Raw genomic sequence first — 22,947 nt, 5'->3', positions numbered from 1 at the left:
TCAAAACAATGCTCATAGCCTTACTACTGCTGAGTCTAGAGCCCACTTCTAACTCTGGCCACTCCCTCTCTTCAGAAGAAAAGCCATAGTACAAATACAAATAATAGTAGTAGTAGCTAACTCTCATGCCAGGCACTGTTCTAAGCTCTTTGTATGTATTAACTCATTTAACCAGCAAAAAACATTTTTTTGGACTAGTCCTTCACTAAAATAGCCCAATGAGAAGGAGTACTTTTTTTTTTTCTCAGTTGAATGACACTGCAACCCGAAATCACAACTCCGTTTTAGGTTCCTGGTGGTGCCTGCTTCCTCTTCTAGTTTGTTTAGTCACAGAATTCGATCCTGTTGGCCGATTACTCGCCTACAAACAGGCTTAGCGCTCTATTGAAATGCGTGAGGCTCCTTAACTCTTGTGTAAACAGGTAAAGCAAAGGGGTGGGGCACAGATTGCAGGCTTCTTTGGGATGGGGATGGGGTGGGGGTTAGAACCAACTCCCTAGAGATCAGGAAAGGTTAAGGGAGGGCTTAGCTGCTGTTTTTAAATGTAGCGTTTTTGTTGTTGTTCCCTTTCTACAACTAGCTGTAACTTTAGGGCAGAGCGCATTAAAATGAGCCACTTTTGAACAAGCAGTGCCCAGGCCCCAGGCCCCAGGCCCCGCTGCGAAGGCCCCGGCAAAGGTCAGGGCTCCGTCCGCGTGACGTTCCTTCCTGCATTCGTCGGAGCGGTGCTCGGCTTCAGGTAAGGACACGCTGGGAGGTCCCCCCTTCTGTCAGGCGCTCCGCGGTGCTCGCTCTGATCCTACCTGGTGAAACGACATCTTTTCTAGGGGGCAGGACGGGGGTGGGGCGGTGCTGGATCGGTGATTCAACAGCAGGTTCCTTATTCCTCAAACATGGTTCTGCTTGGTTTCTCCGAACAACCCAAAGGGGACCAGGCATCTGATTCGGACAGATATCCTCAGGCGCAGCAGGTGCCGTTTCTGGGGTCATCGCCGGGTGTCTGAAATAGATGTGACTTTTGGAGCGGGGAGAGAAATCTGTCTGGTGAAGTCTCCAAATCTGTCCCAACAAGGCAGATTTATTTTTTAACCTTCAGCAAAGGTATCTGGGCTCCCAAAAACAACAGGAATGTTGCACTGGCCTTTAGCCAGCGGAGGCTCAGCGAGCAGGATAAAATTTCAGTGCAGATTTACGGGAAGTTGCCAGTGCTGGGAGTAAAAATCTGGTTTGGTGAGTTTAGGGAAGGGAGTAGACGGGAGACAACCTTGCTACTGTGAGGCGACTGGCCTCAGCGGGGGAGGGCAGCGGGAGGGGGGAGGAGGGAACAGGGAAGAGCTCCGAGACCAGTCGCTGAGCGCTCCCCGTGCACAGCGCCGGAGTAGCAGGGCTCCCGGGGCCGCTGGTCTCCCCGGGGTGCGGACCCGGCGCCGTTCTGCCAGGGGGATCGCCCCACTTTCAAGTTCTCGTTCCCTCCAGGAATTTAGCCCCAGAGAGCGGCCTTCTGATTCTCGATCCTGCTTCCCTCGTTGGAATGTGCAGCTTGGGACATTGAGAAGCCGGGGCTCGGGGAGTCGTCCTCGCTGAGAGTTTCTCTCTGCAGGTTTCCAAGGTTAAGAAATTCTGACAAACTGGAATTCCCAGAGCCTGGGAGTTAAGCCTAAAACGACCTGTTGCTTTAAGCATCGCAGTGGGGAGTAACTGGACACTCCTTATTTTGGTTTTACATTAAAAAGAGGGAGGCCGAGAAGATGTTGTAGGTTACTTGCTAGCCTTGTAAATTGCTACCGGGCTGTGAATGAATGGTGTTAATTTCTGAAGTGGGCGACTACAAAGGTAAGGTGGTTTTTGGCAATCCTAACTACTGTCCCTTCATCTTACTTTGGGGTCCCTAATTTGCAATTGTTTTTCCCTTTGCTTTCTTTAGCCCTCATCTCTTTCACTCTACTACCACCTTCCTTCAGACTGGTATATTTAGCGGGAAAGAAATGGTTTATGAAAAGATTTAAAAAGTGTCAGCTCCTGGAAAAGCAGAAAATCATATATAGTCAGCCCCACCATGTTTCCTGTAGTGACCAAAACATTTTCCATACAAAAACCAGATTTTTTTTTTTACCCTTGAAAACACATGATTGGGCCATCCAGAGACACAGATGACTTTTTAGACTCAGATTATTAAAGTGAGATTGCGGAAACGTTCATGACAGGCACCTCATTAAAGTGTTAAGGATGGTGGGAGATGTCTTCCTGTAGTAATTTACCTCCGAATGTATTGTAACAGTGAGCGGAGGCTTACTTGTTTCAAGTTAAAAATTCAATCTGCATAGAAGTATAGGACTGATGAATTATGACAGCTGACCAATCCCCAGTCACCAGATATTTAAGAAATCAGTGACAATAAATGAAATGGAATTTTTTCAAATAACTGATTCCTCTTTTATTTAGGTAAAAGTTCATCTACTCTTGGGGACTGTCCCAAGGCTTCTTTCTTTCGGCTTATCAAAGCAATAGAAAGATAGTAACCTCAAGCTACTTACTTATAGGCCATACTGCTTTGAAGGGAAAATCAAGTAGTTTTTCTTCTAGTGACATTTTAATGACTCACTCAGTTTTCTTTATCAGGAATGTAGATTAGAAATGATACTATATTCTTTAAAATTTTGAATGTTTGAGTCGCAGGAAGTTTTCAGGGGAGAGAAAGCAAAGAGTTGACACCACAAACATGAAGAGGCTGCCGCAGTTTTAAGCACAATTACAACTAGACCAAGAGCATTTGAGAATTGCAGGTGCTGATTCCAAAAGGTGAAAGGTTGTCAGCGGCCTAAAACACAACCTGTAGACAAACCAAAGGACCCAACCAAGGCAATGAGATAACACTTTGGGAGATAATGCTGCTATTAATTTAAACAATACTCTGTGTCAAATTGATGATCTGAAATATTGGAAGGGAACGAAACCAAACCAGTCTGAAAGGGAAACAGGAGAAAGGAAAGAAAGAAGTTTGGGGTTTTGTATTCTGTCCTGTCTACCTTATCCTTCACCTTGTTCTGATATATCTCCCGCTGGCCTCTTTGACTTAATTACTGCACCTGGGGAGAATGAGGAATCAGAACTTTCACAAGAGCCTACCTTCATTATTAACTTTCAATATTTGTTAGATGAAGAAATAAGCTATAGAAACAAAGCTTGCCAGCCTAATTCTGCCATGCTTCTATACCTGTCTAGGCTACACTTAAATTCATCTGCTCAAGAGTCTTTTTTAACATATGCTGAAAAAGAATCAAAATTTTGAAGACTTTTTTTTATCTTTCTCTTGGTTGTTGAGTTTTCAGAAGTTTGTAGGATTGAAAATTTGGCATCATTTTACTTTAGTCTCTAGTTTTAATAGTCAATGTATTTATTTTTGATTCCCCTCTGTGCTGTCCTAGACTAAATTTTGAAATAAGCTGGTGACACTTGAGGCTGAAATAAAGATACAAAGCAAAGAAGCTGTGCTTCTGGCCACGTCTCCTATACACTTGGCCTAACTAGTGTTTAAGACTACTCACATTTTCCCCCCCACCACTTCACGTGATAAGAACGTTCAGATTAGACTGTTCTCTTTGGTTTACTAGTAACAGATCCTGTTCTGGGTAATTTAAACAAAGATTAGAAGGTTAACATAGATGAAATTATTCTCTTACAAAATGAGTTTGCTTTCCAAATTCTACTCTTGACTGAAGATTAAAAGTAAATCATATCCCCAGTGATTGAGCTTTGATTGCTATAGGAACATATTTGGCTATTTCAGACAGGTTTCCACCTCCACATTTCAAGTCCCTTCTGATTTTTCAGGACCAGGCAGGGGAATGAAATGCAGGGGTGCTGAAGAGGAGTGGGGGTGGGGGAGTGAGATCTCTTCAAAAGTGAACCAAGGCTCAAGTGAAACTGTGATTAGGTTTTCCCAGAGAATGCACAATCCTGGGGGGGGGGGGGGATTTACTCTGAAGAGGTCTTAAGTTTGGGATTCATAAAACTAAGAAAAACAGTACATTTTTTTCATGACTGTAGAATTTGTGCCCAAAACATCTATGAGGTTACAATGAAGATGTAATATAGTTTAAAAAGTGTTTGTCAGAATGACACCAAGTTAAAGGTTATATTGGAATGTTTCAACTGCTGGCCTGATTAAGAGATAAATTTTTCCCCTTGGGAGCAGTCTCTGTGTCTTATGATGATGTTGATTTTCTGGTTTAATATTGTTAAGAGGTGTGTGTTAGTCAAAACAACCACCTGCTCAGAGTAATTGCTTCAAAGAACAACTGGAAAAAGATTTTCCATAATGACAATACAAAGGACTTGGGTCACAAGATAGGAGGCCTTTAGAATCTCTAGAGAACTATGGTAGAAATGATAATAAGTAATTGTCCAATTGCCACCTCAACTTGTTGGAAACATCTCTTGCTGGAGGGATTTAGGGGGAAATGGCACCCTGCCCCTTTGTGTGTGTGGTCGTGAATCATCTTGTCAGTAAAACACTCCGGAGGTCATCTGAGCTTGATTTCTGGTTGTGTCTACTTCTCTCTCATACTTGCTTCCCCTTCTAGTCTGTCAGCATGTGTATGGGGGAGAGGAGACAGGGAAACATATTCTCCCTTTGGAGTCAGCGTACCCCTCTTTTCTTATATTATGCCCTGAAAAAGGGATAAGGGAGGAATTTTCCAATGAAAGTAGAAGGAGAGAGAATGTCTGAAGGAATAAATGGTAAAAAAAACAGGGGAGTTCCAAACACTGTTAGTAATGTGGAATTTACCAGAAAGCTCACATGGAGATTATCAGTGCCCTCAAACTATTGCAGGTGAACTGGCAACTGTAGGGATTTGAAGCTCATCCACACCCCCCCGCCCCTTTTGTAATTCAAATGCTCTTCGTATACTGCAATAGATGGCTAATTTGAATGCGTTCAAGATACCATCTCTTGGTACAACTAAAAGTAAACTGATTAGGAAAGGCTTCAATCCCACTCCCACTCTGCCTTTCCTCTACTTTCTGCAGTGATTTAAGGACACCTGAAAAAAAAAATCACAGCTTAGTGTCTGTAATTTGTGTATATAAGATGAGCATTTTTTTTGTTGTGGATTTTCAGTTTTCAGTTTATCATCATAGGGACTAAGTTCATGGGAAAATGATTTGTGCATGTGTTTAGATGTATACAATTTATGTGTTTGAAAAATACAAAGCATAAGTAAATTATAATAGAAATGATTGACTACAGTTTATAGTTGCCCTTTTGGTAGATCATATCAGGTTTTAAGAGGGGGTCATCATTTTAGAAATCAAAAGTACAATCCCTACCTTTCCAAAGGCCATTAAGAGATGACATCGGGAGAAGACAAAGTGATAGTGTAACTCTGAAAACCCTTTGTGACTTTGGGAAACTGTCAAATATATACTTTATAAATTACAGTCATTCACACTAATCAAGAAAACAATCTCTGGTCTACTCATATCATGATATTTGTCTTTGGGGACACTGTGTGTTTGTGGTTCTTATGAACATGGCGGCCCAATGCAGAGGCCCGTAGTAGGTGCCTGGTGGGTGTATTTGACTGAAAAGGGAGTTGCTGACAGTTTTAGCCTCCTGATTGTGCTTTCCTTTGGATAGTAGTCAGTACTGCTCATACTGAAGTTTCCACAAGCTAGGGAGAAAGACAGCATGATCCCAGAAGCCATGGATAACCCACACATGGGTGAGCAAGAGTTAACTATAGGTACCAATGGGCAGAGGGTGGCTGTACAATGAATGTGGGCCATTGTGCAGCTGAAACAGGAACAGGGAACCTTTACCTGACAAAGGAAATGCCAACCTGTAAAAATTATAACAAAAAGCATTTAGCTTTCAGAGCACTGAGACCTGGCTTGGTCATTTTTGTAAAGCATTTCACATTATGCCAAAAGAAATAAAGAAGTATTTAAATGGATTTTTTTTTTCAGGTGTTCACTCTCTTAGACCAATTTGATTGCCATTCTGAAAAATATATATTTAGGCCTTTCGCACTCAGGTGAAATATTCATGTTTGTAAGAGTAGCGATCCATGTTAGTGATAGTAATAGCACTGTGACTTTGGAAAAGACGGCTTAAGTAATATTACTTTTTGTTTGTTGTCATTTATTTTTAAAAATAACAACATGGTTCTTGGTACACCAAGCCCTTGCCAAGATTAGGCCCATCTTCTCAGTAGCCTTCTCAAGACAAAGTTGCCTTTGTGTAACTACAACGGGGAGGATTTGGTGACACAGAAAACTCAATGGGGCACTGCAACTTATTATTAACAGAAAATTCAATGGCCTCATGTATTTTTTTTTTTTTAATACTCTCCCAGCTAATGTCTGTGCTGTATTTCTCCATGCTCTTGCTATTTTAGACTTGCCCAGGAAAGAGTGTGGTGGCTGCAGAGTAACCTTGGAGTTTAGTGAGATTGTGGAAGGCTAGAGCTGCTGCATGTTGGTGCAGAGAACAGCTGAGCTCAGTGGGCTGGTTTGTTCTCAGAGTAATCAGCAAAATTTGGTCATATACGGAGAAAAAGAAAAGGGAGTTAGCCAGAGTGAAAATGACAATTTGGGAGAAAGGGATGACTATTGGAGCTAAATTTAAACTCTGCGGCAGAGTGGCTAAGAGGAGAGATGGCCTTTGTTTAAATCCTGGCTCTTTCACTTGTGAACTGTGGGTCTTTAGGCAGGTTACCTAATCTCTCCGTGACTCAGTTTCCTTAACCATAAAATGCCTACCTCAAAGAGATGTTGTAAGGATTAAATTAATTAATCTTTAAAAAAAGTATTTGATTAAAATATAGTTGGCATACGATATTGTGTTAGTATAAATTAACCTATTCTAGGAACAGAGCTTAGAACAGTGCCTGGCATGTAGTCAGTATGATATGCATATGTAATTCATGTGTGAATGCATTTCTGTGTTTGAGTTCTTATCTCCTTACTCTACTCCATACAAGAGTTTTCTTTTGTGATCTCTTCTGCTGGTTAGAATCCAGCATTCTCTTCCTAACATCACTTTGACTAAATGGCCATTACCATTGTGGCCAGGCACTATATTGCTAAGTTTCTTTTGGTTCTTGTATCTTAGTTATATAAAGAAAATGTTACTTAGAATCATCAAGGTGCATTTTTTCTCTTGGTAAACTATAAAATGTTGATTAGAAACAAAAGAAAGGATGCTATTATACATATCTATTGAGTGAGAGACTTGCTAAGTCTCTTGTTGAAAATGGAGCATAAACTCTGGAGATGGCTGATGCAAAGTAGAAATTTTCTATGTGAAAGAATTTAATACATCCAACTAAAACAGTTTCTATAATGACTTTAATTGGTTAGTATTAACTATTCATAATGATAATATATGAGACTTTCTCAGAACTGCCACAGTGCCTTATCTGTGCACTTCTCATGACATTTTATATCACTTCTTACTTTGGTATATATACTTTTTTCCCTACCAGGCAGAAATTAAGTTCCTGGGAGGCAGGATTTGTATTGAATAATATTTGCATCCTTCAATGTCCCTAGATTATAATTGAGTGCTCAATAAATAATATAAGAATTGCTTTGCCCAAATACATTACCATTATACACACATAATGACATTTTTGCATTCCATGGGTATGTATTATACGTCATATTTATTTGAGTGACATATTTTTTCCAGAAGTGTTTTGCAAAAAATTGTTGGGTAGAGGAAATACAATGGAGCTGTGTGAAGTCAGGCAGGAATGAGCCAGACAGAAGCCCACTGCACAGCCAGGCCTCTGAAAGAAAGGTAGGGTGGGGGAGGCCCCGGGCAGGGAGGGCCCGAACTGTTACATTACGTAGTTTAAAAGTCTGTACCTCTTTTCTGCCATTTACCATCATGTAAAAGACTCAGACTTGTACCTAGATAAATATGAGAAGAGGGAAAAATACATTTCCTCAAAATCAGAAGGAATTTAGAAAACCCCTCAATTTAATTTCTTAAATTAATTTAATTTAGAAAATGCCTTAATGTAATTCCTTAAATAGAAAAAAGTACATACCGTATTTCCCCATGTATAAGACGCACCCTTTTTCAAAAAATTTGGGGTCTAAAAACCGGGTGCGTCTTATACAGTGGTTGTAGACTTTTTTCCTTGCATTTCCTGCAAGTGATGAGGAGTTGTATGAATTTTATGATGACTAAAACTTGAGTTCAATAACTTTATGTAATACATTTTTTTCAAATTTCGGGCCCCCAAATTAAGGTGCGTCTTATACATGGGAGCGTCTTATACATGGGGGAATATGGTATTCTCAAAATTAGAGGAAATGAACAACAAAATCCAACAGAGGAAGAACAATATCAAGTAAATGTATAGATCTGTGAGCCACAGTGGTATGATTGTTCTGGTGGGCTGGTGATAGATATACTCTTCTTGGCTAAGGAAAAGAGGTGAGGAGGGACAGGTGCTGAAGAAGTATTGAAAGAATTGCTTCTGGTGAAATCCTCTTTGCAGAGCAAAGGGAATCCCACATGATGCAAACAATAGTTTGGCCCAGGAACCTCCTTCTTACGCTCTTTGCCCTACATTGTGGGTTCCAAAATCCACTTCAAGGTATATGTAAATTTGCCAATGGGTAAACAGAAACTACCAGCTAAGGTGGTATGGAGTGTAATGTGTGCCTTTCATCTTCAGTTGCTCCATATTCATAGACAATTGAGCAGCTGGGACCAAGCCTGGGAAGGTAGGGATCTTGGAATATTTCCCCAGCACCATTCCCAGTATGGAGCCTAGGAGCCACTCCTGCAGGGAGAACTGTAGGATGCTCCCATACCCTGAAATGAAATGGTAACACCCATGTTGTCACACATCCTAGTGATGTTTTAAGGGTCTTGACCCTTCCCCATTGGCTACAGCTAGTCAATGAGCTCATCAGTGGAACTACAGAATCTGCTTATCTGTTCTCCCTGTTCCACCTTTGCCCTCACCCCATACACTCTGTTCTTGACTCAGAATCCAGAGCAACTCTTTCAAAACAGAAGTCAGATAATGTCAGCCCTCTGCTGAAGCTTGCCATCTCACTCAAAAGCCAATGAGGTACTATATTTCTAGTCCCATTACCTCTCTAATCTCAACTCCTATCACCACTCCTTTACTCACTTTGCTTTAGCCAGTTTCATGCCTCAGGGCCTTTGCACTGGCTGCTCCCTCTCCCTGAACCAGCTTCTCCAGATAGCTGCATGGATCACTCTTTCATTTCCTTCAGGTCTTTGCTCTCCTCCCTTCATTTAAACAGTAATTCCTCCTATCTCCTGGCACTCTCTATCACTCTATGCTGCTCTATTTTTTAAATATACTTATTACTTTTTAGCATGCTCTCTAATTGTATGGCTCATTGTCTCTTCCCCACTAGAATGTCTGCTTTATTTATTGATGTATTCCCAGCACTTTAGCACAGAGTTGCTCAGAGTAGGCACTCAATAAATATTTGTAGAATAAATTAATAAAGCATCCAGGCTTTTTACACAGCACAAGTATAACTGAAAGTGTAGCAAAATTTGTGTGTTCTACTCAAAACACAACCACAAACACATCTTTCTGAATAAGCGTGGATTTTCTCCTGGACCGCTCTATTAAGCTGCCATGTTTTCTCTGGTTTGTCTGGCTTCTCTGGTTTCATTATTTTCTGTGCCACCGTGAGCCCTTGATGGAGGCCGATGACTAAGTAACGAGCAAGGCAGGTCTAAGTGTGGGGATGGTGCAATCATTTCAGGACTTCTCTGTTTCTAAATCAAAATCTGGTCTTTGGCAATCTTCTTGTGATTTCCATCTAATTCTTACAGCCCTCTATTTTGAACCAGTCTTGTGAATTGCATGCCCTACAGATAATTACACTTGACTAACTCATGTTACTATATTGTTTATCACTTTTTCTATTGTCATTTAATTATAATTAATGATTGTTATGAAAGTTAACTGTCAAGACAAGTTTTTTTTTAACTATCTCATTTGACCTTTGAGATTTTGCCAAATGCCAACTGCTGCTACAGGACTCCATCTACATTTTTCTCAATGGCAGAACTCAGATATTTTGCCCTGACCTGGCATGAAACAAGAGTGCTAGTGTCATTGTCTGAATCTTGACTATTTCTTCAGACCTTTGCACAAAACCTTGGTCTTGCCTTTTACTAGGTGGTAAAACAACTGTGATCTGTCATAACTTGCTAGCTAGCCCCGCCGGCTTTATTCTCTCCCTTTGCACGATTACCTTGGTTTGGCACAATTGCATTTCTTGATTTTTGGAGGTACAGCTCCCTGTGTGTATCCACCTGCCTTATTTAGATTCATAACTCGGCACTGGAAAGGGCTTGCCCAATGACTGGTAGAATCCTGTGACTATTAGGTTTGGGGACCCTAGAACAAGTTCTGAAGGTGAGTGTATACTCCAGGAAGGTACTTTGCAGTCCAAAAAAAGGTAAAAGTATATAAATTCTGCTGAAGGTACAATAAGAGCCTCATTATAGTTACTTCTGATTATTATTGATCAGGGCTTGTGGCTGATTTCAAATTATTGGATTTTTTTCACTTCTAAGTTGATTTGGAAGTTATCATTACAATTCATAGTAACTGGACAATTTGTTGAGAAATTAAAAAAACTAAATATACCTAATAAACAGATAATATTTATAGTACTTTCTGCAAATCATTTCATTACCATGTGTATTGAGTGGGACATTAAAAATGAAAAGCATATAAATATTAAATTAGATCTGTCTTTAACAATATACTGTGTAGAGGGAGCTGGTGGTAATTACTCATGAGTTAGAAAAATTTGTCAAAATATAGAATGAGTAAATAGGTAAACTTGAAAAAAAAAGGTGAATATGAATTAAAGCAGACATTGAAAGGACCTACTTTCCTTATGTAGACAGACTACAGACTCAACTGTTACTTATTGTGCAGCTACTGTGTGCTAAGCACTAGGTACTAGGTATGCAGTGGAGAATGAAAGCTCTCTGCTCTCATGAGGCTTTCTTTGGTGGGAGAGATGGGATTAAGTACTCTAGTACTAGACAATAGTAAGTGGGATTCTCTTAACGAGTGGTCCAAGAACACTCCTCCGGAGGGTGATGCTGAAGCCATGTGATGGATAAGAAGATCCTTGCCAGGTGGAATAGCATTTATGAAGGTCCCAAGTCTGGAAAAAGTTCGGCATATTGAGAGACATAAAGAAGGCAGGTATTGCTGGACCGTGGAACAGAGGAACACGAGGTAGGGGTGTGGGGTTACTGAGACCCAGAATGTGTAGGCCCTTCAAGACCATGGAAAAAAGTTTGCCTGTTGTTACTCTAAGTTCAATGGAAAGTCATTAAAGAGGATTTACTTTGTTAAAAAGACAACTGAACTACTGAGTGAACACTGGATTGGAGGGAGCCTGTTGCAGCAGACAAAGAGTGAAAATTCTAGTTCCTTTTTGAGGATGGCGATGGAGGTAGAGAGAAGCTGGTCAACTGGGTGCGACTTCTTCTCCATATCCAACCGCCGTTTTGACAGCCTCAGTTCAGCCCTGGCAGAGGTTTCACCAGTGGCTGGCAGAAATAGCAAGATTTGGTGATAGCCTGGATGTAGGGGTGAGGGAGAGGAATGAGGATTCTGGCTTGAGTTACTGGGTGCGATGGGGGAGACTGAAGAACAAGTTTCAGGAGGGCAGAGCAAATGAGGAGCTGAGTTTGGATGTGTTTATGAGAGGCCTGTTAAACATCCCAGGGTGATGCTGAAGTTTCCCTTTTGTAACTAGCACCTCTGACAAGAGCAGGAGGCACCTCTTCTGGGCAACTATTTTGTAGTTCAGTATTTATCTCTTTCTCACTTTGCACATATAGATAAGGTGTGTGACCTTTGTAGATCACAAATGACAAAATAATATTCTAACACCAATTGAGCATCTTCTGTGTATAGGAAACTGATGGGGATGGGTTAGGGGATCAAACTTTAAAAAATCTTAAGTATAGTTTCAGGCACCAACTATCTTCAAATTCAAGTTAATCCTATATATAATATTGAAACATAAATATGTATTTGATATTTGCATTATATAGTTAACACATTAATTTATGTACTAATATAAATATATTTAGTTTTATAATTAAATATTATATTTAATGTAGAATATCCAATATATATTAAACAACATATTTAATATTAAAAACTAAGTGTAAGTCTTGCATGAACAAAAATTCATCCCACATTACAAAAGATAAAAGAAAACATTACAGGATGAAACACGGTGGATTTCCTTGTGAGGTACAGTCGCTCAGAGGCTGCAGATTTGTGTTGTAAATATCAACAGTAAAAATGGGTCCATGGAGGGGATGGCTTATTGGCTCAGGTGGTTGGAGCGCAGGGCGCTGTGCTCATAACACCAGGGTTACCGGTTCGATTCCCACATGAACCACTGAGCTGCGCCCTCCACAACTAGACTGAAACAACTACTTGACTTGGAGCTGATGGGTCCTGAAAAACACACTGTTCCCCAATAATCCCCAATAAACTTAAAAAAAAAATGGATCCATGTAGAACATGCAAGTATATTCCTTGTCTTTTCCTGACACAACTTTACAGAGGGTGTGCTGCACTTCTACATGTTATGTGAATGGAAGCTGGAAGTCAGTCCGGGTGCATTGTAAGCTGCGTTGTGAAAGGCTGATTTGTATCTCTAAGCAAACTCATTTTTTGAGCTTTTAGAGCAAGCACTGGGACTACGGTAGCAAATAAGTCACTGGGGTTTTGGAGCTTAGAGGAGGGGAAGCTTTATCTGTTTATTTTTAGTACCACCACTGCAATCCCTCCTCTCCTACCAGTGGTTATTCTAAAAAAAAAATGATTGAGCAAATATTTCCAAATTTGTAGGAATAAAATGCTATGTTTTGGTCTGAAGCAATGGAAAACTGCAGTCCAAAAGAAAAATAATGTTTTAAAAGTCATAAACCATTAGGGGTAGGTGGACATAGGAGAAGGGGTTATGAAGGATAGTGTTTTGCAATCATGGCTATAGAAACTGTCAACGGCTGCAGTGTTTCATTCTGGTATGTCAATACCAAGGGAGCCTTTGAGGTGTGATCAAATGTGCCATTGCATAATTGAGCCAAATGGCGTAGTTTTTGGTTTTGCGTAAGATGGGTCAGTTTCCTCAAGGATACGTAGCGCCTGAAGGTTTCCCCTGTCTTCAAATTCTGTTTTTAATACGAAAGATAACTTTGGTGAGGAGCTGTTACAATGTGTACCTGCAGTAATCACACAGAGACAGGAAGAGGGAGGCTTGTGTCTGAGTACTTGCTGAATAGCTGTCTGTAACTAAATGTTTGGAACTGAAAGTTAAAAACAGAAAATAATAATGACGAATAATAATTGCTTACATGGAATGAGCACTTACTGTATGATAGGCATGGCCTTATTTAGTCAACAAAACCACCCTGAAGATGTAGGTTCTACTCTTCTCCTCATTTAGCAGATGTGGAAACGAGGCACTGACAGACAAGACAGGTCAAGTAACTCGCCCAGGGTAGACAGTGGTCAGGACTTCAGACTGTTGTAAGGCTTCCCAGTGAGGTCTGGGAAGATCCCTGGACCGGGACCCATTCTTCTTACCAAGATTTGCTGCTGGCTTAGCAGACAGTCGGTCTTACACGGCACTGCACCTCACTGGCTTCACATTTCCCTGCCTTTCACATTGGGCAGAAGAGACGGGAGGTTTTGGGCTAGACATGTTTTGCACAGCTCAAAAGTTTTCTAATCCTAAGTCTTTTTATTTTCATGGTTCAGATTTATAAAAGGTCGCTAGTCATAAGATGTCTAAAGGGAAGATCAGGGTGGTGGGAGTAAACTGGGTGGGGGAGGAATGGGGGGAATGGGATTAGAAGGGCAGTCGTCCTGGCATTAAGTCACAGGAAGGAAACTGCTAGGTTAGATGACTTGTCCAAATCTCACAAAGGTCTCACTATGCCAGCTATATTCACCATCTAAAATGGGAACCCCATTTTAGATGGTGAATATAGCTGGCATATGGGGTGCTTCTAGATTGGTGGTTCTAGACCAGTGGTTCTCCACTGGGGGAGATTGTCTTCCAGGGGACATTTGGCAATGTCTGGAGACATTATTGGTTGTTACAATCTGGGAGGGGCGGGTGCTCCTGGCATCTCTGAGCAGAGGCCAGGGATGCTGCTAGACATCCTGCAATGCACAGGACAGCCCCTCACAACAAAGAATGATCTGGCCCCAAATGTCAGTCGTGCTGAGGTTGAGAAACCCCATTCTAGTTGAGTCTTTGCTTCCCTCATCCACTACAGCCCATGTATCTTGAACAATTAGTGTTCCCTTCTTTAGTTTTTTTTTCCCCCTTTTTTTTTTTTTTTTTTTTTTTAAGCTGAGCCATTCTGCCACCTTTGGCAGCTCAGCTCGGGCCTGGCATCGAACTGCTGTTGCTCAGAGCTCAAACTCTTGAGCGAGCTCTTAACCAACTGAGCCACTCAGCCGGCCCCCCTTCTTTAGTTTATAACACTCATTTGTTCCTGAAGATTCAGGGTCTGAGAAGGAACTTGGGGAAGAAAGTCAGTGACAAAGTTGAATTGAACTCTGTTCTTAGGATGCAAGTGTTCACAAGCAGCCTGCTAGAGAAGTCCTCCATTAATAGTCTATTCTCTATGCTGTGGATTCAGTGCTTAATGTTGGTCCCTCACTCTTTCCTTCTCAGGTTCTGAGAATTTTTCCTTAGGTTCTACTGATGTCGCTAAAATACCCCCAGAATTTGTTACTTTTTTTTTTTTTTTGAGAAGTGTCTTTGTATTTATAAGTTTCTATCAGAGCTGGACTTTGAGGAAGTTTGTTAGTAAAATCTTTTCAGACCTAGAGATGACTTTAGTTTACATTAGAATGAAGCTGTCCTATGCTTTATCAAGTGTGTATCGTAAATTCATTTAAAATGAAAAATCTTGGGCCGGGCGCATTGGTTAGGAGTTGGCTTGGGATGCCAGCTCTGAGCAGCACGGCCCCGGTTCGAATCCCACATAAGGGCCAGTGACACTGTGCCCTCTACAGCTAAGGTGGTGAACAGGTAAACAACAGCTCGACCTGGAGCTGTGCTGCCGTGAGCTGGCAATGGTGTAGGCTGCAGTGGGGCTGGTGGGCAGCTGGCATGAGCTGGCGTGAGCTGCCGTGAGCGGCCGTCCAATGGCTGGGGAGTGATCTGCCTCACCCGGGAAGAGCGCAATGATAATACCAACATGGGCCAGTGAAGCAATGTCCTCCACAGCTAGGCTGAAGAACAAAAGGACAGCAACTTGTCTATTCCCCTTCCTCGATTCCCCAATGCTGTTCTCCTCCCCAACTCCCCCCCAAAATCTTAAATAAACAAATAAATAAAATAAAATGAAAAACCTTTACACCATGCTTTAAACCCCATGGAGAGAGAAGATCTATAGTCAATGAATACCTGCTGGTATATAGACACATTGTCAACAGCTTTGGAAAACAACAAACATTAAAGGATGTCTAGAAATGAACTCCGTGTACCAGGCTGACATTTTCCCCTGAATAAACATTTTGGTCAATATTTGATGTCCTGTAGATTTGGGAATAAAGATAAATGCTTTTAAGTTTGCAGTTGCTCCTGGCTGAGGGAGGCTGAGTTTACCTAGTTTCCATAAGAAATCAATTACAACCAAAGACAACCTTTTGTGTTATGCCAACTCAGGTCATTTAAGGTCACAAAAGCTCTACAAATGCTTTTGTTTCTGCCCCTTGTGGGCTTCATGGGATAGTGGTAAGCTTCACAGTAGGCTCCGCTTATCCTTGGGGGATACATTCCAAGATCCCCAGGCTTGATGCCATGGGCGGTACTGAACCTTGTATATAGTGTTTTTTCCTATATGTACATACCTTTTCACTTAAAGGAAGCACTTTATGGCTCTTTTTGGCATATCTGAATTGCCAGCATCAGTACTCTTGTGTTTTGTGGCTGTGATTAAGTAAAATAAGTGTTATTTGAACAAAAGCACTGTGATACCGCAACATTCAATCTGATAACCCTGACAGCTACTAACTGACTAATGGGTGGGCAGTGCATGCAGACAGCATCAGCTCGCAGGACAAAGGGATGAGTCACGTCCAGGGTGGGAGTCCAGGGCGGGACAGAGTGGACCAAGGCTCTGTGAGGAAACTGCTGAGTTCACATGAGATTTCATTACTTAGAACAGTGTGTAATTTAAAACTTATTAATTGTTTTTTTCCTGGGTTTTCCATTTAATCGTTTTGGACTGCGATTGACTGGGTAATTGAAACCGCAGAAAGCGAAACTATGGCTTAAGGGGGGGACTGCTGTATTTTGGACAGTGTAATTTGTGGAATTTCTAGTTACACTCCTTGAATGTCAGTTAGATGTAGACTCTCGATACCATTATCTCTCCACACCCACACATTATAGATCCATGGTCAGTGAATTCATTCAAATTCTGGGGAATCTGTCTCCGTTTCTCTCCTTCAAGAACAACTGGTTCCACAGTTTACTGCCTCTTGTTAAAGAAGTGCTTACTTTCCTTTCCTCTAAAGCTAACTTCCAGGCTTACACAGGAAGCTGATTTAACTGCATCCTGGCTCTTTTGCCCCTTGATGCTTTTGACATTTGTGTCCTGTCCCATCTCAGCCTTCATCTTGCTGATCTGAAGAGGCGTACTTCAGATGCATGGAGGGCCAGCACCTAATGCTTGATGGTTGTAGTTACTTCTCTCATGATACTGGATATAGATATCTCATCTGTAACATCTTTAACATGATGGACAAATTGTCTCAATTCATCTGAGGTAATGGTTTACCCAAGTCTTGAATCTTTTGAAGTTTGCTTCCAGGGACTCTTCTTGAAGATTCCATGTGTTTTGTTGGCCTTTTTTTTTTCTTTCTTTAAATAATTTATTATTTAACATTAGAGAAAAGTAACTTTAATAATCTTATCTGAACTGTCATATTTGTTGGCCTTTTTGATAGTAATAACTCTAGCCATGTATTCATTGAGTGGACACAGCTCCTGTATTAGGCATTGGAGGTACAAAATAGATAATAACTTATGGGGCCCTCACAGACAAGGTGAGACATGTAAGCGAAAAAAAAAAAGAAGAGAAGAAAAAAAAAGAAAGAAAATGCTTTTGTGCTTTCTATTTATTTATTCATCCCTGGATTCACTGAAAACCATTGATATTGTGCGTACATTTACCTTCTAGAAATAAGAAAAGATCTGTTTTAAAGGAGCTTATGGTCTGGTACAGACTGATGCATTACAAATGAGTGACATGGGGCCGGCCAAGTGGAGTGTTGGTTAGGAGTTGTCTTGGGACTCCAGCTCTGAGCAGCAGGGCCCCGGTTCATATCCCACATGAAGGCCAGTGACACTGCGCCCTCTACAGAAGAGGGTGAACAATGGCTCGACCTAGAGCTGGGCTGCCATGAGTCGCGGGCGAAGATGTAGGCTGCTGTGGGGCTAGCCGGCAGCGGGTATGAGCTTTCGTGAGCTGCCATGAGTGGCCGTCCAGTATCCGGAGAGCGACTGCCTCACCTGGGAAGAGCGCAATGAACATGGGCCAGTGAAGCAACGTCCTCCACAACTAGACTGAAGAACAAAAGGACAGCAATTTGTCTGTTCCCCCTCCCTGATTCCCCAATAAAATCTTAAAAAAAAAAAAAAATGAGTGCCATGAAATATTCTAGATGTTATTAGGAATCAGTAGTATCAGTTTAACCTGAGGAGGCATAGCAGGGGAAGAGGGAGATATTTAGGGAATGCCTCATAAAGATAAGACCTTTAATGTACTTAATTAACATTTGCATAGCATGTGTTAAGTGCCTTGTCCTGTGCTAAGCATTTTACAAAAATTAACTCATTAATCTGCATAAAACCACTATGAGATATATACAATTATTATCCCCATTTTACAGACCAGAAGACTGAGGTGCAGAGAGGTTAAGTAACTTGCCTAAGGTGACATAGCTAGTAGGGGCAGAGCCAGGGTTTGAACCCAGGCAAACAGGCTCCAGAGTTGAGGTGATTCTTGAATGAGTCTGGAAGAGACTCAGAGATACGGAAAAAAAGTAGTTACCATTTAGCGGGGAATCCCTGAGCCCAGAGAGAGATGAGGCTGAAGAGGAGAGAAGAAACCAGATCTCAAGGAATTTTATCTCATGGGCAAAGTATGTACTTTATGGGAAGTATAGGAAAATTGGAAACTAAAAAAGAAGGGAAAGTCACCCGGGTTCCTACTTCTTCAAGAATTACATTAGCTTTTTGGTACCTTTCCTTTAAGCTCTTTTGTAAGGTGTTTGTAAGGACACGGTTGTCCTCAGACCACACTGCAGTTCTGTACACTGCTGCCCCTCACCTGCTCTCACTAAGTCCTCACACCATCCCTGTGCTATTCAGAGTCCCCACTTACAGAGGCAGACTCTGAGGCTCTGTGAGGAAACGGCTTAGCTCATGTGGAACCCACAGCTTAACTCAGGTGTTCGATACTGAAGTTCTGGACTCTTCTGTGTCATGCCTTCCTCCCCAGCAGAGGCGGATATAAAAAGAAGAGGTATGGAAGTGTATCCAAACATCGCAGATAGCTCACATGTTTTGTGTCATCTTGTTTTTCAAATCAGCGATGACAGCAGGATTAGCAGACTGACTCTAAGGAATGTACATGTAAGATGCTCAGCTTCACTCCCTGGTGCCGTTTTGTGAGGTTTCTGCTGCTTATATTTACTTCATAATCGGTGCTCATCTAGAGTGCGGCTTCCATACCAGGATCTTAGTGTTATACCTACTCTCCTAACAATGGCTTTGGCAGGACAGTGCTTCTCAGAGCAGAGGTTGTTACTGCTCCAACAATCTCTAAATTCAGGATTGGCGTGTTTGCCCGGCACAAATAAGCCTAGTTGACAGGAGAGGGAGAGAAATCCAAGTCTAAGCTTGTTTCAATCTCCGTGGCAAAAGAAAGGGCTTTTTATGCTGCTTTGTACACAGTCTTAATACTCAACAGAGGTTGGGCCCCTATGCGGGGCATATGAGATCTTTTGCTACTGGGTTCGTACGTTAGAGCCTTCACACTTGAAATAAATTACTCTCTAAGTCTGCTCTTCCCTCAAATGGCAATGTTCTGCTTACTATATCGACAGGCCTTTACTGGAGCAACAGCTGGATACTGGTCGTTCTGCTAAATTCTGGGGAGCTATAGATGAACAGGACACTCTTGCTGCCCTCACGCTGCTCACACTCCAGAGCCCACTTCCTGTCATATAACAAGGCCTGTGATCTGAACAGGGAGGGCCAGCAGGGGAGCAGGATCTTTTAGCTGGATTGTTTTGGCTTTTTTTTTGGGGGGGGGAGTGGGGGGAAGATATAATTCACATACTTCTAAATTTCACCATTTAAAGTTCAGGGGTTTTTAGTATATTCACAATATTATGTAACCATCGCCACTATCTAACTCCAGAACATTTTCATTCCTCCAAAAAGAACCCCGTGCCTATTGAGCACTCATCCCTGTTTCCGTCTCCCCCACCCTCAGGCAACCACCAATCTACTTTCTGTCTCTATGGATTTGCCTCTTCTGGACATTTCATATAAACAGAATGGTATGATATGTGATCTTTTGTGTCTGGCCTCTTTCACTGAGCGTATTTGTTTCCAACGTTCATTCATGATGTGGTATATATCAGCACTTTATTCCTTTTTATGGCTGAATAATATTCCACTGTATGAATATATACCACATTTGTTTATCCATTCTTGAGTTGATGGACATTTTATTTCAGCTGGATTTTGAATGGAAGGCATAGAAGAAAGAGTGCATTTTAGTGCAGATAAAAAAAAACCTATCATTTTAATGAACACATATGGTATGTAGCACAGTATACTTCCTAAATGCTAGGCACATTTCAAGCCCTTTACAAATACTAACTTTCTGAGTCCTCATTACCATCCTGCGAGGTGACGTGAGGCACAAAGAGGCAAAACAATTTGCCCAGGTTACCAACCAGTAAGTGGAGAACTGGGGTCCAAATCCAGGCGGTCTGGCTCTGGAGTTCATCCCTCAAACACCCACCTCTGCTATAAAGGGTCATGGGACAAGGCAAGCCCAGTCTGGGGTTAAAGGGCAAGGTGGGGGTGGTGCAGTTGAGAGTGACAGATGAAGGCAGAAGCCAGGTATCCTCCACTCAGCAGGTGTTTTTGTAAAAGACACACCTGACCGTGTCATTCTCCTATCTAAAGACTGCTCCTACTTCTCCATCTTTCTATTTAGTTTCCCAATACCAACCATTTCCTACTACTTTTATGATTTTTCTCATACCTGTATTTCACCTGCATCATTGTTTAATTAATATGTTTCTTTATATCAACTCACTTTTGTTTTGCTTAAATACATTTATCTAAAGTGGAATTTTATCTCACTACCTTAAACGCCTAAAAGCAGTTTGCACACCAGCAGGGTGTGTCATGCATATTGAGAAACTGGGGCTTACAAGGGTAAGGTTTGAATACTGTGTACTGGGCACTTGAAAACTGGCTTCAGTCTACACCCCAACCTCATAGCCGGCTCCCACACATCGGCACCCCATGTGGCTGTCACATCAAGTGTGCTTCCCTCCGCCCTGGACTCATCATGTTTTTTCATGGCAATATTGTTCCTTTGACTGTCCTACCTCCTCTCCCTCCATCCATTTGTAAGACCAGCTCAAATAATTCCTCCTCTCTTAAGTCTTTTTAGATCCTCGGGGGTCCTCCCGAACTTGGCTCTGAGTTTTCTTCTCTTAAGTTGCTGTTCCTTATTTGGTGTGTCCGTATCAGATAGTGAAGTGCCTCAAGGCTGGGGACATAATTTGTTGAATGAATAAATGATTGGTGAGGGCCAAAGGCTGAAGACCTTGAATGTGGTCTTGAATGCAGCATTCCGAAATCATAGAATGTTTTGAAACAAGCAGTATTATCAATGCTATTTTTTTTTCTTTTTAAAGATTTTTATTGGGGAATTGGGGGGATGGGAACAATGCTGGGGAAGTGGGGGAAGGGGAACAGACAAGTTGCTGTCGTTTTGTTCTTCAGTCTAGTTGTGGAGGATGTTGCTTCATTGGCCCAAGTTGGCACCATCATTGCGCTCTTCCCGGGCGAGGCAGATCAGTCACTGGCTTCTGGACGCCGCTCACGGTGGCTTGAGGGCCGCTCACGCTGGCTGCTGGCTACACACGGTAGCCCATGGCAACCCACTGCCACAGGAGCTGCAGCCTACGCTGTTGCCAGCGACTCACAGCAGCCCAGCTCCAGGTTGAGTTGTTGTTTAGCATCTTAGCTGTGGAGGGCAGTGTCACTGGCCCTCGTATGTGGGATCTGAACAGGGGCCCTCTGGCATTCCAAGCCAGTTCTTAACCATTGGGCCACTCGGCCGGCCCATCAATGCTATTTTTAACAAAGCAAGTGTGGTTGGTTGAATGGAATTCAAAGGAGGAATGAGATCCTGGAGGCAGGGAGGCAAATAAAAAATAAGTATTGATTAAAACCCCTGGAGCCAGAAAAAGGACCCAATAAAACTGAAAGTATATGTACCTTTTAATCCAGTGACTCAATTCCCAGGTATATACCCAACAAAAATACAGAAGGTACCCAAAAAATGTATACACATTTTAAGAAAGGAAAAAACTGTACTAAAATTGTAATACTCAATATATACTGATAACAAAAGATGAATACAAGTCACATTTGACTTCTGCAATTATAAGAGGTGCTCAGAGTAGTTACTATCAGCATAAACTGTTCCAACACCATAGCAGAAGAAGCAGGACTTGTTGCTATGTGAGGCCTCCCAGATCTTCCCTTGTGCACATCACACACAGCACCGTGTTTCTCAAACTTATCATGAATGCATGCAATTGTTAGGCATGTTGGAGGTTCTGTTGCATACTCATGCCTCCTTTGTTGTACTCCCACAATGTTCTCAAATTTCAAATACCACTTCAAAATGGTCTTGCGCTCCTCGAACGACAACTGTGCTTCCGCCATTTTCTTTGACTCCCCTGCCTGTTGCATGGTGACGGTAGCATTCATTTAATTAATGCCGTCTTTTGAGCAAATGTCATACTACACATTGCTACCATAATTTAATTCAACTTCAAAAAGTAATACATAGATAACATCGCTTAAAATGTGTATACATTTTTTTGGCATCCCCCTGTATATACATACGTTCACTAAAAGACAAGCTTTGCAGTGCTCTTTGCAACATCATCAAAAATATTCCTGAACTGGAAGCAACATAGATATTCATCAATAATAGAATGAATTAAAAAAAAACCCTGTGGTATATTCCTTCATTATATGTGGTATATAATGAGAATGAATAACTATTACTACATGTGAAAATGTGCTCAAAGCTCATTTAATGTTTAGTGAAAAAAGCCATACCCAATGGAGTATCTATTTGTAAGATCCCCATTTACAAAGAGTTCATAAACAGACAAATAAACCTGGTGTTAGAAGTCAGGATAGCCATCAATCTTGGACAGGTGGTAAAAAAAAGGGCTGTGAGGGAGATTTCCGGGGTGCTGGTAACACATGTTCAGTTTGTTAAAGTTCATTGAGAGGTACTCTACTTAACCTGTGCATTTTCTGTGCATATGCTATACTTCAGTGAAAAGTTTATATTTTTTAAAAAATGGGAAGAAATAAAAGGGATTAGCAAAAATAATTTTTTTTTTAAGATTTTTATTGGGGAATTGGGGGGATGGGAACAGTGCTAGGGAATTGGAGGAAGGGGAACAGACAAGTTGCTGTCATTTTTGTTCTTCAATCTAGTTGTGGAGGATGTTGCTTCACTGGCCCAAGTTGGCACCGTCATTGCCCTCTTCCCTGGTGAGGCAGATCAGTCGCCGG

General features: G+C 41.6%; 1 protein-coding gene across 9 annotated transcripts in view; it reads left to right on the top strand.

The window, feature by feature from the left end:
• The first annotated feature begins 282 nt into the window (after nucleotides 1–282).
• Nucleotides 283–22,947, top strand: part of RBM47 (RNA binding motif protein 47) — a 156,026-nt gene continuing 133,361 nt past the window's right edge. For 2 of the 9 annotated variants that reach the window (XM_019640880.1, XM_019640881.1), the window contains exon 1: nucleotides 1,134–1,230. The gene's annotated coding sequence lies outside the window, so the exon portion shown is untranslated. The other 7 variants (XM_019640884.1, XM_019640873.1, XM_019640877.1 and 4 more) reach the window with 6 other exon arrangements.

The sequence above is a fragment of the Hipposideros armiger genome, unplaced genomic scaffold, assembly GCF_001890085.2.
Source record: "Hipposideros armiger isolate ML-2016 unplaced genomic scaffold, ASM189008v1 scaffold_53, whole genome shotgun sequence".
Taxonomy (NCBI): domain Eukaryota; kingdom Metazoa; phylum Chordata; class Mammalia; order Chiroptera; family Hipposideridae; genus Hipposideros; species Hipposideros armiger.
This window is presented reverse-complemented; position numbering and strand designations above follow the sequence as displayed.